This window comes from Sturnira hondurensis, unplaced genomic scaffold (genome assembly GCF_014824575.4).
Source record: "Sturnira hondurensis isolate 20B ecotype Veracruz unplaced genomic scaffold, ASM1482457v3 Scaffold0004136, whole genome shotgun sequence".
Taxonomy (NCBI): domain Eukaryota; kingdom Metazoa; phylum Chordata; class Mammalia; order Chiroptera; family Phyllostomidae; genus Sturnira; species Sturnira hondurensis.
This window is the reverse complement of record NW_028076767.1, coordinates 48941376-48960874: the sequence shown is the minus strand read 5'-3', so window position 1 is coordinate 48960874 and position 19499 is coordinate 48941376. Positions and strand designations below refer to the sequence as shown.

General features: G+C 39.4%; 1 protein-coding gene across 1 annotated transcript in view; it reads left to right on the top strand.

Annotated features, from left to right (window-relative positions):
* Positions 1-8204: 8204 nt before the first annotated feature.
* The window catches only part of SCN2A (sodium voltage-gated channel alpha subunit 2), a 144558-nt gene continuing 133263 nt past the window's right edge, over positions 8205-19499 (top strand). The window contains exon 1 of the mRNA XM_037044560.1: positions 8205-8410. The gene's annotated coding sequence lies outside the window, so the exon portion shown is untranslated. The remainder of the gene's footprint in view (positions 8411-19499) is intronic.

Sequence of the window (19499 nt, the reverse complement as noted above, 5' to 3'; positions counted from 1 at the left end):
GTTTATTCTTACCTTTATGTCTCTTGCTCTAGGGGACATATCAGTAAAAATCTTGCTGCATGGAATATCTGATATTTTCCTGCCAATGTTCTCCTCTAGGGCTTTAATGGTTTCATGGCTTATACATAAGTCTTTTATCCACCTTGAATTAATTTTGGTGTATGGTGTAAGTTGGTGCTCGAGTTTCATTTTTTTGCATGTAGCTGTCCAGTTCTCCCAACACCATTTGTTGAACAGGCTATCTTTACTCCATTTTATGTTACTGCCCCCTTTGTCAAACATTAATTGACTGTAAAGAGTTGGGTTTACTTCTGGGTTCTCTATTCTGTTCCATTGGTCTATGTGCCTGTTTTTATGCCAGTACCAGGCTGTTTTGATTACAGTGGCCTTGTAATACAGTTTGATATCAGGCATTGTGATCCCTCCTACTTTGTTCTTCTTTCTCAAACTTGCGGCTGCTATTCGGGGTCTTTTATGGTTTCATATAAATTTTTGAAGTGTTTGTTCTATGTCTGTGAAATATGCCATTGGAACTTTAATAGGTATTGCATTGAATCTACAAATTGCTTTGGGTAGTATGGACATTTTAATGATGTTAATTCTTCCAATCCATGAGCACGTTATATGTTTCCATTTGTTTGTGTCTTCCTTGATTTCTTTCTTCAGTGTTGTACAGTTTTCTGCATACAGGTCTTTTACCTCCTTGGTTAGGTTTATTCCCAGATATTTTATTTTTGTTTTTGCTATATCAAATGGAATTTTTTCCTGATTTCTGCTTCTTCTGTTTCATTGTTGGTATACAAAAATGCCTTTGATTTCTGGATATTGACTTTGTGTCCCGCTGTTTTGCCAAATTCATTTATTAGTTCCAGCAGTGTTTTGGTAGAGGCTATAGGCTTTTCCATGTACACTATCATGTCATCTGCAAACAATGCCAGTTTTGTTTCCTCCTTTCCTATTTGGATGCCTTTTATTGCCTTTTCTTGTCTGATCGCTGTGGCTAGAACTTCTAATACCATATTGAATAGAAGTGGTGATAGTGGACAACCTTGTCTTCTTCCAGATCTTAGTGGAAAAGCTTTTAGTTTTTGCCCATTGAGTATGATGTTGGCTATAGGTCTTTCATATATGGCTTCTATTATATTGAGGAATGCTCCCTTCACTCCCACTTTTCTGAGTACCTTTATCATAAATGGGTGTTGTACCTTATCAAAAGCTTTTTCCGCATCTATTGATATGACCATGTGGTTTTTGTCTTTGGTTGTGTTTCTGTGGTGTATTACATTTACTGATTTGCGGATATTGAACCATCCTTGCATCCCTGAGATGAATCCCACTTGGTCGTGGTGTATGATCATTTTGATGTATTGTTGGATGCGATTTGCCAATATTTTGTTGAGGATTTTAGCATCTATGTTCATGACCAATATTGGCCTGAAGTTTTCTTTCTTTGTTGTGTCTCTATCTGGTTTTGGAATTAGGATGATGCTGGCTTCATAAAAAGAGTTTGGGAGTTTCCCATCATTTTGGATTTTTTTGGAATAGTCTGTGAAGAATAGGGGTTAGCTCTTCCTTAAAAGCTTTGTAGAATTCTTCTGTGAAACCATCTGGTCCAGGGCTTTTGTGTGATGGGAGTTTTTTTGATTACTGCTTCAATTTCATTTGCCGTTATTGGCCTGTTCAGGTTTTTTGCTTCTTTTTCATTGAGTTTTGGAAGATTATTTTTTCTAGAAATTTGTCCATTTCACGTAGGTTTTCAAATTTCTTGGCATACAGTTCTTCATAGTAATTTCTTACAATCTCTTCTATTTCTGTGGTATCGGTTGTAATCTCTCCTCTTTCATTTCTGATTGTGTTTATTTTGGTCCTCTGTCTTCTACTCTTGATGAGCATACTTTTGCCTATTTTGTTTATCTTTTCAAAAAACCAACTCCTAGATTCATTGATCCTTAGAATTGTGCTTTTAGTCTCTATGTCATTTAGTTCTGCTCTCATCTTGGTTTCCTTCCTTCTACTTGCTCTGGGCTGTCTTTGTTGTTGTTCCTCAAGTTCTTGCAGGCGTCACGTTAGGTTGTTTGCTTGAAATGTTTCTATCTTCTTTAGGTAAGCCTGTATTGCTATGAACTTCCCTCTCAGGACTGTCGTGGCCGTGTCCCATAAGTTTTGGGTTGTTGTGAGTTCATTTTCATTTGTTTCCAGAAACTTTTTTATCTCTTCCCTGATTTCTATCTTGACCCATTCGTTGTTTAATAGCATACCATTCAGTCTCCACGCTTTTTTGTGTTTTGGGTTTTTCCTGGGGGGTTGGTTTCCAATTTCAGTCCCTTGTGATCAGAGAGAATGCTTGGTATGATTTCAATTTTCCTGAATTTATTGAGACTCGTTTTGTGTCCTATCATGTGGTCTATCTTTGAAAATGTTCCATGTGCATTTGAAAAGAATGCATATTTAGCTTCTTTGGGATGGAGGGCTCTATATATATCAATTAGGTTCATTTCATCTAGAGTGTCATTTAATCCTGCAATATCTTTGTTGATATTTTGTTTGGAAGATCTGTCCATTTTTGACAGTGGGGTGTTAAAATCCCCTACTCTAATTGTGTTGCTGTCAATATCTTTCTTGAGGTCCTCTAGGATTTTCTTTATATATTTGGGTGCTCCTCTGTTGCGTGCATATGTATTTATGATGTTAATGTCTACTTGGTGGATTCTTCCCTTGAGTATTATGAAGTGACCTTCTGGGTCTCTCTTTATAGCCCTTTTTTGAAGTCTATTTTGTCTGATATGAGGATTGCTACCCTGGCTATTTTTCTTGACCATTTGCTTGGAAAATTTGTTTCCAGCCTTTCACTTTTATTCTGTGATGGTCTTTTGACCTGAGGTGGGTCTCTTGTAGGCAGCATATGTGTGGGTCATGCTTTCTTAACTATTCAGCTATTCTATGTCTTTTCATTGGTGCATTTAATCCATTTACATTTAAGGTTATTATTGAAAGGTACTTATTCATTGCCATTTGTGTACCTGTGTTCCTCTCCATCTCTCTCTTTTCCTTCCTTTCCTTAAAGCAGTCCTTTTAGTAATTCTTGTAGAGCTGGTTTGGTGGAGGCATATTCTTTTAGACTTCTTTTGTCTTGGAAGCTCTTTATTTGGCCTTCTGTCTTGATAAAGTAGCCTTGGTTGTAGGCCTCTGTTTCTCATTACTTGGAATATTTCCTGCCATTCTCTTATTGCTTGGAATGTTTCCATTGAGAAGTCAGTAGCTGACCTTATTGGGACCCCTTTGTATGTTACTTCCTTTTTCTCCCTTGCTGCCTTTAGGATTCTCTCTTTGTCTTGGAGTTTTGCCATTTTAATGATGATGTGTCTTGCAGTAAGCCTCTTTGGGTTACACCTACCTGGGACTCTCTGCGATTCCTGGATTTGTGTGACTTTCTCTCTCCTCAACTTAGGAAAATTTTCCGTTACTACTCTTTCAAGTACATTTTCTAACCCTTGTTCTTCTTCTTCTCCTTCTGGTATTCCTATTATTCGGATATTATTACGTTTCATATTGTCTTGTATTTCTCTTAGACTCTCCTAATTTTTTCTGATTCTCTTTTCCATTACCTTGTCCGTCTGGGAGATTCTTTCTACCCTGTCTTCGAGCTCTCTTATGCGGTCTTCCGCCTCATCGATCCTACTCTTCATACCTTCTACTGTGTTCTTCAATTCAGAAATTGTATTCTTCATTTCCTCTTGGCCTTTGCTGATGGTTTCTATTTCCTTTTTCATGTTGGTATAGTTTGCGGAGAGTTCATTGTAGCTCCCCCGTAGTTTCTGGTAGCTTGTTGTAAGCTCTTTGAATTTCCTGATAACCAGTGCTTTGAATTCAATATCTGATAGTTGACTTGCCTCTATTTCATCTAACATTCTTTCTGAGACTTCCTCCTTATCTTTCATTTGGGGATTGTTTCTTTGCCTTCCCGTTGTTTGTGATGCTCTCTTGTTGGCCTCCGCTTCTTAAATTGATCTGCTCTGGTTCCCTGGGTTTATGGTGTGAACTTCTGTGGTAGGATGCCTGTGAAATTCAGTGGTGCAGTCTCCTGTAGGTATCTTGGTGTTCTCTCCTTCCACTACTCCTCTGGTTGGTTTCCAGCTAGTCAAACCTTTTCTTCTGGTCTCACTAACTGCAGCAGCCTGAGGGGCTATTAGTGTGGCCTTTCTCAAGCCTTGGTGAGCTCAACTGGTCTCGCCAGTACCCCCCCAAGATCTAGACTGGCGCTGCTCTCCCATGCCCTACTGACAGCAGATTTTCTCCCAGGCTTTCCAGCCCTGGTCTGGCGTGAGGGTGCATGCTCCCAGCCAGGCTTTTCTGTTCTTGTAGGCTTGGGTGCGGACCTTTCCCTGTGCTGTGGCTGAACACACAGGGCAACTCACAATTCTCCCAAACCAACAGCCACAGCCTGACTCCCTGTGTTTCCCTGTCTGCACAGGCTGAGTAGGGTTGGAGCTGGCGACTGGCTCTCTTCCAGGGTCCCAGCCAGCAGCCTGAGACTCCCCAAGACTGATAGAGAGCTGGCGCAGGTCCCACGCCACAGGGATCACCCGGGAGTCTCTCGATTCCCCCAGCAGAGAGCTGGCACAGTCCCTGCGGGGGCCAGGAGGCGTGGCCGACTGGCAGTTGCTCAAGCCGGGGCGGGGTGGACCCTCCAAGCTGGGAGGCGGGGGAAAGACTTTGAAATATAAAAAACTTTGGAAAATTTTAGTTCACACACCTGTCTGATATATTTACCCAATGAAATACTCCTCGGACACATAAAAGAAGAAAAATTTATGCTTCTCGACAGTATGTAAGGGCCTGGAGGACATTATGCTAAGTGAAATAAGCCAGACAGAAAGACATACCATGTAATTTCACTCATGTGTGGAAATTAATGAACAAAGTAAGCTAACAAACAAAATACATGCAGACTCAGATAGCAGGATAACAGCTATGGGGGTTAAGGGTGTGAAGGGATTGAGCAAAAAGGAAAAAGGACTCATGGGTATTGACAATAGTGTGGTGATTGCGGGATGAAGGGAAGAGGTTGGTGGAAGTGGAAGAGGATATAAGAGGAATGAATGGTAATGGATAAAAGAGAATAAACATAAGCTATTAAAATTTTAAAAAAGAGGAGACTTCCGCCAAGATGGAGGCATAGGTGGAAACACTGTGCCTTCTCCCACAACCAAGTTTGAATACAACAAAAGTTTGGAGAACTAGGACACACACAAAGACCAGAAAACGGAACTATACGGAAGTCCGACAACTACGAACTGTTCAACGGGGACAGTAAGAGAGGTGGAGCCAGCAGCAGAGCTGGGTTGGGCAGGACAGATCCCCCAACCTAGGCGTGCAGGCAGCCCAGAACCAGTTGGGGTGTGGGGCAGACTGACCACGGTCACACATTCGCGCACAGTGAGATGGACCACGCAGGCCCCAGGGGGCGAACCCAGTGGTGGAGGGCTGACAGCGGTGGCACACTGGAGTGCAGTGGAACGAAACGCGTGGGCCTGGTGACGGTGGTGGCTGCGGCGCCGGTGGGGGCCAGGGCGGCAAGCGGCAGAGGGAAGCCATTGCCCCTCTTTGACCCCACCCCCACATACAACATCACAACCCAGTGACTTAGTTGCCATGCTCTAGTGAACACTTTAGGGCTCCAATCCTGCTACGGAACAGGCACAAACAGCCCAAAGGATGGCGCAAGAAGAACTCAAAGTCCCAGAGCCAATAACTCTAAGCGACCAAGATATTCCCAGCCTCTCAGAAGCACAATTCAAGACACTATTTATCAGGATGCTCACAGAACTGGTAGATTATAGTCACAAATTAGAGGAACATATGAAGGCTAAACTAATTGAAATGAAGGGAGATGTCCAGGAAACCAATAGCTATGGAAAGGAAACTGGGACTCAAATCAATGGAATGGACCAGAAGGAAGAACGAAACATCTGACCAGAAAGGAATGAAGAAATGTGAATTCAAAAAAATGAGGAGAGGCTTAGGAACCTGCAGGACATCTTTAAACGTTCCAACATCCGGATTATAGGGGTACCAGAAGGGGGAAAGAAACAGCCACGAGTGGAAAATGTATTTGAACAAATAATAAAGGAGAACTTCCCCAGTCTGGCAAAGGAAATAGACTTCCAGGAAATCCAGGAAGCTCAGAGAGTGCCAAAGAAGTTGGACCCAAGAAGGAACACACCAAGGCACATCATAATTACATTAGCCAAGACCAAAATGAAGGAGAGAATCCTAGAAGCATCAAGGGATAAGGGGACAGTCACCTACAAAGGAGTACCCATCAGACTGTCAGCGGATTTCTCAAAAGAGACCTTACAGGCAAGAAGGGGCTGGAAAGAAGTATTCCAAGTCATGAAATCCAAAGACCTACAGCCAAGATTGCTTTATCCAGCAAAACTTTCATTTAGAATGGAAGGACAGATAAAGTGCTTCTCAGATAAGGTCAAGTTCAAGGAGTTCATCATCACCAAGCCCTTATTATATGAAATGCTAAAGGGACTTATATAAGAAAAAGAAGATGAAAAATATGAACAGTGAAAGGACAGCAAACACACAGTTATTAACAACCACACCTAAAACAAAAGCAAACCAAGAGGACAGCTAGATCAGGAGTGGAACCATAGAAATGAAGAACACATGGAGGGTTAGAAACAGGGGGGTGGGAGGAGGAGAAGGGGGGAGAAGGCACAGAAAGTAGCATAGATGGTAGGTAGAAAATAGATAGGGGGGAGGGCGAGAATAGTGGGGGAGATATAGAATCTAAAGAACTTGAGACACGTGGTTATAAACTAAGGGGGGGAGAATGGTGGGGGAGGGAGTGTGGGGGTGGAGGGGAATGAAGGGGGGAATAGAACAACTGTAATGGTATAATCAATAAAATATATTAAAAAAATTTAAAAAAGAAAAAATATATCACAAAACATAAACTGATGCCGTGTTTGAGCTTAAGGAGAACATGGAGAGAAATGTCCTTTTTCTCATCAGTCAGAAGAAAACATTGAGCTTGAGGAGACCCAGAGTATGAGGTCCAAAGTTACCCAGTAGGTCAAAGGCAAGAGCTGAGGTCTTCTGACTGCCAGCCCAGACCTCCCCTTCTGTGCCTTTCCACCACTTCAATGCCCAAGGCAACAAGTTAGAAAAGTGACATTTGGGTCCTGATTTGAGAACAACAGGGCTCTGTTTCAATCTTGTATGTGCACATGTATATCTGAACATATGTGTGTACTTCCCTTTATTTAAAAAAAGACTAGGGAGACTTTTAGTTCATATACCTGTCCCAAATTTGAATGGCACTGTAAAAAAGGAAAGACTATCTATCTTTTTATTTCAAAATTTAAAAAATAAACCAGAGTTTCACAGTTGACCATAGAGAAATTAATTCAACAAATATATTACTGATTGCATAATATGTATGCTCAGTTAACTTCTGTTATTCACTAGGTGCATTCTCATTATATTTTTTCTTATTCCCCTAGGAAGATATGACTATACACTATAGTATACAGTACTTATCAAATTTCATATAGGGTATAATTTGATACCTTTATAATTTGAAATATATATAAAAGCAGGGTTTGATGAAAGATTTTCTATATTGTCTTCTAGTAATTTCATTGTCCTGTATTGACTCTAACCTTCAACATTTTCCCCAAATAAAAACCGTAACACTACCATACAGAATTTCTCTAGAAACAAAAATTTATCCTTTTCCTCAAAAAGCTATTCAGTAAAGACAAATTTGACATCTGAAATTACTTTATAGTGGATACACATTATTTTTACAAATTATAAATAAAGTCAAATAAGTCCTAAGATAAGTAAATTTTTAATGATGTATGAAAACCTTCCATTTAAATATGAAGTAAATAAATGTGACTTAATACTAAAAGTAAGATCACATATTTTGAAAATTAATACTCCAGTGTTTCTTAAGTGTTTAATTTACAGTTAATTAAAGTAGTTGATTTCAAATACAGTGGAATTATGGACTCTATACCACTTAACATGCTGAATGAGGCATGGCCAAAGGATCTTGAATGGATATGGTTCCACTTCTGGCCAGGAGAGGGAGCCATCATGTAAGACGCCGCCTTACATTTATTTATTTATTTATTTATTTCGATGTAGCATGCTGCTTTCTAACAGTCAGTGGATACCACCGAGTGAGTGTCAGCGCAGAAAGCTGAGGCAGAAGCAGAGAGGGTGCTGAGGCTGTCGTTTCTTGTTTTTTCCTTTTTCAGGGAGGATGGAACACATGTGAGATTTTGCTTTCTGCTTTAGTCAGGGTTCTGAAGAACTGCCCTGGAGACAATTATTTTCTACGTACATATGGATTCTGTGCTATGATATACAATCTCCTTTATTTCAGGTAAGCCATCATGATTTTACCTTTGACCTATCAAAGAATTGTTCTCTATGTTCATCAAAATATTTATAATAAGACATGTGCTTTGAAAACTTGGATTCAGCTCTAAAAGATTCAAAGGCTCTAAATCTACCTGTTCTGTGTTTATAAATCTCCCTAAGATGAAACGAGCTCCAAATCCAGCATGCTGTATTTTAATATTTATTTGGCTTTCTGGCCTTCAGTGTCCATCTGTGGCTGTACTTGTGTGTCCTCTGAAGGTAAAGCTCTCGAAGTGAAGGCTGGGTCGCCCTCTCACAAGGAAAATAACTGCTCCTTCATGCGGCGAACAAATTGTAGAGATGTAATGAAGCAGATTAACATGGCAGTGTCTGTGCTACAGCCCAGAGCTGAGCCTTCAGAGAGCAGCCTCAGAGGCAAGCCACATCCAGAGCCGAAAGGCCTTCTGAACCTTTCCTGCTGGCACCAATGGTGTGGCTGACTTGCGTCTTTTTCTCCTTCTTAGAAAAATATGTAAGTCATTTTCCCCCCAATGAATGAAAGATTTATGTAGTGTTTAATAGACTGGGAATGATAATGCAGACCTCCTCCCTTCAGCATAGATGTAAGGAGTAAACTGAAAATAAATTAATTGCTAAGAAATGGATTTCTCTAAGACCTTAGTGGATTTGTGATGATAGGACCGTGGCCATCAAAAATAGTTGATGTTGTGTAAGGCATTCAACATTTTACATTATTTTCAGTCATGTGACTTTAGCTGTGCTAAAGACTGGAATGACTCAGGAGCTAGAAATTGCATGCAACAGCTCTGCTTTTCTCTGCTAATTCTCATGCTCTCGCTTTAATCTTCTTTTCATTATCATCAAACTAATAGAAAGAAAGCATTATAGAAATCCTGCATTTAAAAATCCATATTCCATTTAGATATATTTACAATTTATTTTGTAAGATTGTTTCTAAAAGCCTCATTCTCTTCTTGCTGGAAAGAGCTGTGTGTGAGTGTGTGTGCGTGTGTGGAGGTGGCCAGTGGTGGGGATGCATCAGGACATTTCTCTCTCACTCAGCATTTTCCTGTAAAGAGGAAGCTGTGCTGTGTCAGAGGTTGTGAAAGCTGCTCTTGGTGGTTCGAACCACCAAGAAAAATAAATCCATTCTTTTGACATGTGGTATATATAAAGAGATTTAAGTTTGATGTGTTTCTATATACAGGGGAATTTCTAGAATCACATATCTTTAGCATTTATCTCTATCATCATTTAAAGAATAACAGTGGAGTAAGTGAATTTCCCAGAGCCACTTACTAAATTAGAATCAGAGGCAAGGCCAGAACGCTCATTGGCAGTCTTCAATGCCTTTCTTCTTTTTAAATGTCATATTTATTGTATTTTTTCCATGACCATTCATTCTCCTTTCGATCTCTTTTATAGCAGTAAGTCAGTTTACCTCTAGAGTAAATTTAAATGACATGTAACAGGTGTGCTGAAAATGACTGTGTGTGTGTGTTTGGGTAAATTCTATGAAGTGCAGTTTCTTTTAGTGTACATGTTACTAGAAGCATATTATATGCAGTGTTCCATTTTCTTAAGCAAGTCTCTTGACAAGACATCCAAGAAAATTAAAACAACAGCTGTGGCAACTCTCTGTTTCTTAGCATTCTTCTTCCTTCATTTGAAGAGGTACATTATTCTACTCTATGCCCATGAATGATATGCAGGATTGCATACTGGCTCGCAGCTCTGTTCCTCCTGTTCATATAGATTAGTCTATCTACCCTTACAGGAACATTCATCATTTTGTGCCCTGTCCTTCCCTCTTTTTCTCTCTTACTGGGTACAAGCTACACACTGCTCCTTCTCTATCTTAAAAGAAGAAAGAGATGAAAATCTACCACTCCCACATACAAGGTGTATGGAGTACTACACACCTATCAAGAACTGCTGTCCACTGTAGATACTGAGATATAAACAGAGGCATGGCGTTAAAATGAAAATCTGCATGTACATATAGCACTGTAGCTCAAAATATTGTAAACATGAAAAGGAAGATGAGAAAGTGAATGGGACAGACATATGAATACTGGGTGTTCCTGGGTGCTGTGTTATGGTGTTTGAGATTCAGAATAAGCCATTAAGAGATTCACCAGTTCTGTGCATTCACCAGTTCTGAGGAGCTCAGAGTGTGTTGAATGTAAATAAATAAAAAGTTGCTTATTCCAGGCACAAAGGTGAGGTAAGATAATACAAGGAAATAAAGAACTATAGGGCATTGTATAGGGAAATAATAGATAATGTTAAAAATCCATTGTGACTGAAAACCGAGGGTAGTGGTTTTTGGTTTTTGGTTTTGTTTTATGGGGCACAAAAGTAAGGATAATGAATTTGGCTTTTGATGTTATACCTTTGACATACTAACAAATACACTCACATAGATATGTTCTGTCTGGTGGAAATTTTATGTCCAGATATTAGATTAAAATATAAAGCTGAATATATGGATAAGTATGAAGCTGTGGCAAGAATTAGGTCATATGTAAATAAACATCTTTGAGGAATAGCAGTGGAATGAAGATGACTGGGGGTATGAATTTAAGATTAGGTGGGGTGAAACGAATCTCGGACGGATACTAATTAACTGGAAAAGTAATGGGAGACGTTGTAGGGATAACAAAGCCGCAGGAGGCAAGGCAGGTAAGTTGATAACCAAAATCGGGTCCAGAAACAGCAGCAAACCCATAATGTCATTGGTTAATGAGACAATAGGGTAGGAGCTGATGGGCTTCATTATTATTATTAGGTCATGGGTGTATTTTAAGGGGTTTAGTAAATTTACAGAGACAGGGGCTCAGACTGAGGACTAAATAGGAAATGAGAAAGCTGAAGAATAATTTAAGATTTTAAGACTTTTACCAGTGAAAGAAAAGAGATAACATTTTTTTAATTGAGGGGAAACATACCATTCAGAGAAATTTGATTTTAGTTAGGATTAGAGAAACCCCACCTCCTTCACAGAGTAAGGCTATTTAGTCACTAAAGAAAAATTTGTAAAGGAAAGAAGAAACAAAAAATAAATTGCAGTCTTACGGGAGATAAGAGAGGGAAGGTTCAAGAATATTTTTTCTTTGAGACAGGAAGCTGGGGTAGGAGATAATATAAATGAAAGCAGATGTAACTCACTTTAGGTGCCATGTTCTTGGAAATCAAATCCTTTCTGTAAGAGAAAATATCTTTTCTATTTAAATCACTTGGATCCTCAGAAAAGGGTATTTGTAGCATATGGACTTTCTGGGAAAAATAATTTATCTTCAGCAGCAAAATACTTTCTAGCAGAGCACATTTTTGTCACAGTAATACTTGAATTGGGAACTAATAACTGTTTGACATTAGGCTGTTTGTACATACTTTGGTTATGTATTTCTTATTCAGAATGATCTGTTTTCATAGGATTAGACCAACACATATCTAGTATGAGTATCTAGGTTGATTATTAAGGTCTGGTTTGCCAGCATCTGAATTAATTATTCAAGCTCTGGCTCTTTCCTCCATCAATTTCATTAGCACTTTCACAGGAAATGTATAAAAAGAAAAAGAAGAAATTTAATGATACACTTCCTTCCCTAACCTTCTTTGTGAAGCTTCCTTCCAGAAGTTCTTTTTTCTATGGACTGTTCCAGAATCTTCCTGTGTCTTTCCTAGAACCCATGTCTAAACATCTCCTTGCACCCACATGCCACTGAACGGCAATGAGAGGCCTTAGTGAAGGCTCAGGCATGATCAAGAATCTCTACCACTGTAACAGGAGAATCAATAAAATATACTTTTAAAAAAGAATCTCTTTTTCACAGAGACGTTTGTGAAATAATAACTGCGTTCTCGGTTCAGATTAACTCAGTTCAGATCAGAATTGGCAGAGAGAAATATCACTTCCTTGTTTCTGTACCCGAATCTATCGGGCTGTATGGTGAGCCTCACATTAGAGTAAAAAGGCAGAAGTAGGCATTTAGGTAGAAATGCAAATAAAGATAAAGACACAGATACACCCCTTTCCTCCCCTCTGGGCTGACTGTGAGCAACACTATACAGGCAGACTCTCCCTTGCCTGTCAGTGTCTGTCCTATTCTTCTTCCCCTGGGAGTCACCTCTATAGATATCTTCATAACAACCCTACTCAACTACTAAGACTTGGATGAGACCATTTTTATGTAGCTTTAGGTCTCAGCTACTAAGATATTAAGATGAAGTTGAAATTTTATTTGTTAAGGAAATTTGGGGTTATGATTGCCATCTGTGGAACTCAACTCATCCCTTTCAGAACTTGGTGTTTATTTGTGTCCATCTTTTCTTGATCAGCAGTGTGGCAGTTTAGTGGGGGTGGATGGGATAGCTGATGATCTGAAATGGAAATACTAACTCAAGTTCAATTCTATTAACAGCTGTTGTGCACCCACCAGAGGGTCATGAACAAAGCTTGGTACTAGAGGTGCTGAGGTGTATGCTCACCATGCAGCAGGCCAGGCTCACCACTTCTCAGTTCAGAGTCCTTTCAAAAGATCAAATTCTGTGTTTGGTTTGTTGTTGACTGTATTTGCAAAATGATTATTTTATCATTTTATAATAGGTTATAGAAAACACAAAGCAGGCCTTAGGATAATATATTTCAGATTTCTACTCAAAGCGAACATTCTAGAAGATACGTATTAAGCTTTTCTAAAATTTCTTTTTTTATGAGCTAAATCCCTTTATTTTAATGACTTATTTATAAATGAAAAACTTTATATAAAAAATTTCATAAGTAAAATGATAAGTGGCTAAAATATTTGTAATATACACCAACACTAAAGCTAATATCCTTAACAAGCCTTTACAAATCAATTTTTAAAATTATTTTTCAAGTACAGTTTTCTGTCTATTACTCCCATCCCATCCCACCCCCGTGCCCCCCCTCCCATTCCCACCCTTCTCAGTTGTTGTCCATGTATCCTTTATATATGTTCCTCTAAATCCCTCCCCTATTTCTCCTGAAATTCCCTCCCCTCTTCCCACTGGTCACTGTCAGCCTGTTCTCTATTTCAGTGTCTTTGGTTATATTTTGCTTGCTTCTTTGTTTTGTTGTTTAGCTTCCTGTTAGAGGTGAGATCATATGGTATTTGTCCTTCAACACCTGGCTTATTTCACTCAGCATAATGCTTTCCAGTTCCATCCATGATGTTGCGAAAGGTAGGAGCTCCTTCTTTCTTTCTGCAGCATAAAATTCCATTGTGTATATGTACCATAGTTTTTTGATCCATTCATTTACTGACGGGCACTTAGGTTGCTTCCAACTCTTGGCTATTGTAAATTGTGCTGCTATGAACATTTGGGTACATAGGTTCTTTGGGATTGGTGTTTTAGGGTTCTTAGGATACAATCCCAGCAGTGGAATTGCTGGGTCAAAAGGCAAGTCCAATTTTAGTTTTCTGAGAAAATTCCATACTGTTTTCCATAATGGTTGTACCAGTCTGCAATCCCACCAACAGTGGACCAGAGTCCCCTTTTCCCCACACCCTCTCCAACATTTGTTGTTTATTGCTTTGTTTATGATAGCCATTCTCACCGGTGTAAAGTGGTATCTCATTGTAGTTTTAATTTGCATCTCTCTGATAGCTAGTGATATTGAGCATCTTTTCATGTGTCTCTGGATCCTCTGTATGTCCTCCTTGCAGAAGTGTCTGTTCAAGTCCTTTCCCCATTTTTTAATTGGGTTAGTTGTCTTCTTAGAGTGAAGTCGTGTGAGTTCTTTGTATATTTTGGAGATTAAACCTTTGTCTGAGGTATCATTGGCAAATATGTTTTCCCATACAGTTGGTTGTCTTTTTATTTTAATGCTGTTTTCTTTAGCTGCGCAGAAGCTTTTTATTTTGATGAGATCCCATTTGTTTATTCTTTCCTTTATAGTCCTTGCTCTAGGGGACATATCAGTAAAAATGTTGCTGCGTGAAATATCTGAGATTTTCCTGCCAATGTTCTCCTCTAGGACTTTAATGGTGTCATGGCTTATATTTAAGTCTTTTATCCACCTTGAATTTATTTTGGTGTATGATGTAAGTTGGTGCTCGAGTTTCATTTTTTTGCATGTAGCTGTCCAGTTCTCCCAACACCATTTGTTGAAGAGGCTATCTTTACCCCATTTTATGATACTGCCCCCTTTGTCGAATATTAATTGACTGTAGAGATTTGGGTTTATTTCTGGGCTCTCTATTCTGTTCCATTGGTCTATGTGCCTGTTTTTATGCCAGTACCAGGCTGTTTTGATTACAGTGGCCTTGTAATACAGTTTGATATCAGGTATTGTGATCCCTCCTACTTTGTTCTTCTTTCTTAACATTGCAGCTGCTATTCGGGGTCTTTTATGGTTCCAGATAAATTTTTGAAGTGTTTGTTCTATGTCTGTGAAATATGCCATTGGTACTTTAATAGGTATTGCATTGAATCTGTAAATTGCTTTGGGTAGTATGGACATTTTGATGATGTTAATTCTTCCAATCCATGAACACGGTATACGTCTCCATTTGTTTGTGTCTTCCTTGATTTCTGTCTTCAGTGTTGTGTAATTTTCTGCATACAGGTCTTTAACCTCCTTGGTTAGATTTATTCCCAGATATTTTATTTTTCTTTTTGCTATATCGAATGGGATTTTTTTCTTGATTTCTGCTTCTGCTGATTCATTGTTAGTATACAGAAATGCCTTTGATTTCTGGATATTGACTTTGTATCCCGCTGTTTTGCCAAATTCATTTATTAGTTCCAGCAATTTTTTGGTAGAGTCTATAGGATTTTCCATGTACACTATCATGTCATCTGCAAACAGTGACAGTTTTGTTTCCTCCTTTCCGATTTGGATGCCTTTTATTTCCTTTTCTTGTCTGATCGCTGTGGCTAGAACTTCCAATACTATATTAAATAGAAGTGGTGAAAGTGGACAACCTTGTCTTGTTCCTGATCTTAGTGGAAAAGCTTTCAGTTTTTGCCCATTCAGTATGATGTTGGCTGTAGGTCTTTCATATATGGCCTTTATTATATTGAGGAATGCTCCCTCTATTCCCACTTTGCTGAGTACCTTTATCATAAATGGGTGTTGTACCTTATCAAAAGCTTTTTCCGCGTCTATTGATATGACCATGTGGTTTTTGTCCTTGCTTTTGTTTATGTGGTGTATTACATTTACTGATTTGCGGATATTGAACCATCCTTGCATCCCTGGGATGAATCCCACTTGGTCATGGTGTATGATCTTTTTGATGTATTGTTGGATGCGATTTGCCAATATTTTGTTGAGGATTTTAGCATCTATGTTCATCAGTGATATTGGCCTGTAATTTTCTTTCTTTGTTGTGTCTCTCTCTGGTTTTGGAATTAGGATAATGCTCGCTTCATAAAAAGAGTTTGGGAGTTTCCCATCATTTTGGATTTTTTGGAATAGTCTGTGAAGAATAGGGGTTAGCTCTTCCTTAAACGCTTTGTAGAATTCTCCTGTGAAACCATCTGGTCCGGGGCTTTTGTGTGATGGGAGTTTTTTGATTACTGCTTCAATTTCATTTGCTGTTATTGGTCTGTTCAGGCTTTCTACTTCTTCTTCATTGAGTTTTGGAAGATTATATTTTTCTAGAAATTTGTCCATTTCACCTAGGTTTTCAAATTTCTTGGCATACAGTTCTTCATAGTAATTCCTTACAATCCCTTCTATTTCTGTGGTATCAGTTGTAATCTCTCCTCTTTCATTTCTGATTGTGTTTATTTGTGTCCTCTCTCTTCTTTTCTTAATGAGCCTACTTAAAGGCTTGTCTATTTTGTTTATCTTTTCAAAAAACCAACTCTTGGATTCATTGATCCTTATAATTGTGCTTTTGGTCTCTATGTCATTTAATTCTGCTCTGATCTTGGTTATTTCCTTCCTTGTACTTGCTCTGGGCTGTCTTTGTTGTTGTTCTTCGAGTTCTTGCAGGCGTCGGGTTAGGTTGTTTGTTTGAAATGTTTCTATTTTCTTTAGGTAAGCCTGTATTGCTATGAACTTCCCTCTCAGGACTGCCTTGGCCGTGTCCCATAAGTTTTGGGTTGTTGTGAGTTCATTTTCATTTGTTTCCAGAAACTTTTTTATTTCTTCCCTGATTTCTATCTTGACCTATTCATTGTTTAATAGCATACCATTCAGTCTCCATGATTTTGTGTTTGGGTTTTTTTCCTGGGGGGTTGGTTTCTAATTTCAGTCTCTTGTGGTCAGAGAAAATACTTGGTATGATTTCAATTTTCCTGAATTTATTGAGACTCGTTTTGTGTCCTATCATGTGGTCTATCTTTGAAAATGTTCCATGTGCATTTGAAAAGAATGTGTATTTAGCTCCTTTGGGATGAAGCGCTCTATATATATCAGTCAAGTCCATTTCATCTAGGGTGTCGTTTAATTCAGCTATATCTTTGTTGGTATTTTGTTTGGAAGATCTGTCCATTTTTGACAGTGGGGTGTTAAAATCCCCTACTCTAATTGTGTTGCTGTCAATATCTTTCTTGAGGTCCTCTAGGATTTTCTTTATATATTTGGGTGCTCCTATGTTGGGTGCATATATATCTATGATGTTAATGTCTACTTGGTGGATTCTTCCCTTGAGTATTATGAAGTGCCCTTCTGGGTCTCTCTTTATAGCCCTTTTTTTGAAGTCTATTTTGTCTGATATGAGGATTGCTACCCTGGCTTTTTTTCTTGACCATTTGCTTGGAAAATTTGTTTCCAGCCTTTCACTTTTATTCTGTGATGGTCTTTTGTCCTGAGATGGGTTTCTTGTAGGCAGCATATGTGTGGATCATGTTTTCTTACCATTCAGCTATTCTATGTCTTTTAATTGGTGCATTTAATCCATTTACATTTAAGGTTATTATTGATAGGTACTTATTCATTGCCATTTTTGTACCACTATTCCTCTCTGTCTCTCTCTTTTCCTTCCTTTCCTTAAAGCAGTCCTTTTAGTATTTCTTGCAGAGCTGGTTTGGTGGAGGCATATTCTTTTAGACTTCTTTTGTCTTGGAAGCTCTTTATTTGGCCTTCTGTCTTGATTGAGAGCCTTGCTGGGTAAAGTAGCCTTGGTTGTAGGCCTCTGGTTCTCATTACTTGAAATATTCCTTGCCATTCTCTTCTTGCTTGGAGTGTTTCTATTGAGAAGTCAGTAGCTAACCTTATTGGGACTCCCTTGTATGTTACTTCCTTTTTCTCCCTTGCTGCCTTTAAGATTCTCTCTTTGTCTTGGAATTTTGCCTATTTAATGATGATGTGTCTTGAAGTGGGCCTCTTTGTGTTCCTCTTGAATGGGACTCTCTGTGATTCCTTGATTTGTGTAACTTTTTCTCTCATCAAATTAGGAAAAATTTCCATCATTACTCTTTGAAATAGGTTTTCTATCCCTTGTTCTTCTTCTTCTCCTTCTGGTATTCCTATTATTCGGATATTGTTACGTTTCATATTGTCTCAGCAGGAGAGTACTTTATGATATTTACAGTCACAGCTGGTAGAGAAGAGATAGAAGAACTTTAGGCTCTATATAGTGTTAACTGTAGTCTTCAACCCAATTTGCCACTTTTAAGAAAGGATAGGCCAAAGATAAGTCTCTTGTTGGGGAGGGAAGGCTTGTGAGTTGTATCTGGAAAGCAGTGAGGTTGCAGGTGATCAGATTTTGAGTTAAGGTGAGAGTAAAGAATAGTAAATAGATGTAGTGTGAGAGCAAGTAGAGTTAATCACTACAGTAATAGATTCAGGACCCCGTAAAGTGGGCTAAGACCCGAGAGATGTGTTGTGAAGTATTTACAGTGGTATAGAAAGCAACAAACAAACAAACACACAAAAAGGGCAAGAGAAGTGAGGAAAAAGCAATAATTTGGGGGTGAAAGGAAGAAGGACTAAAAGAGGAAAAAAGAAAGGAGAGGAACAGAGTACTGAAAGATACAGCAACAATAAAATTAAAAAATATACACGATTACTGAAAAAAGTTTTAAAAAAAGTTAAAAAAACAAAAAAACTCCTTCCTTGTTGGTTTCAAACTGTTCAATCCGGTTTTTCTGGTTTCTGCAGGACCCCTCTGTGGGCTGGTTTGTAGGCCCAGGCACACACCCACCTGCAAGCTCTGTGGCTGGGGACCACAGAGATCGCAACTGAACACAGCCTCCTGTCCTTGCCACACTCCCTGCACACCTAGGCAGACAGGTCTCTGACACCCAGCCCCGCCTAGATGGTGAGGAGGGGAGCCGGGTCTTCCAAGGACCCCTTGGCCGGCCCAATGCTCCACTGGGTGCTGGGCTCCCTATGAGTCCTCCGTGGCACTGGCAGCAGACGGAAGCCTCTGCACCCCTAATGCAGTGGCAGTGGTGGCTCCGAGGTGCTTTGGGCATGCTGAGGGCAGCCGGCCCTGCCGCTGCCACTTTTGTCTTTACTCGCAGGTGCTGGGCTCCCGATGAGTCCTCTGTGGCAGACGCCCCTGTCACTGGGCACAGGCGGAAGGAAGCCTCTGGGCCCCGACCGCTGTGGCAGCTACGACTCCAACGTCTTTATGTGCCGGCCAATGGCTGCCGCCGGCCTGGCCGCCTCCATCCTTACTCGCATCCCTGAGACCCCAATGACCTGTAGCTGTCTGGTTCGTCACTATCTCTGATCTCTTATTTTCATAAATGCTGAGGAATTGTTGGTTGGGTAATTGATTGCACTTTTGTTCAGTAAATCTGCCAGGATTTTCTCCCAGGGGTACAAGAACTGGAGTCGCTCCATCCTACTCCACCACCACTTTTAAAATCAATTTTTTTAAAAACCAAAACTCCACTGGAGCTGGTACTGCACAACATGGTTCTGCCTGACCCAGAGCCCCCTCGGAGCGACTAGGGGTACTTAAAATTCTATTGAAAAAATTTTCTAACAAAGGTCCAGATACTTTTAACATCAACTCCAAAACACTGTCACATGCTATCAATAGAAAAAAATGTATTTCCACTACTTGTTCTGATTTTATTACTCTTTATAAATTAATGCATTTTATTCAGGGTGCTTTAGATATTGATGATGATAGTTACAAACAACTTTAACT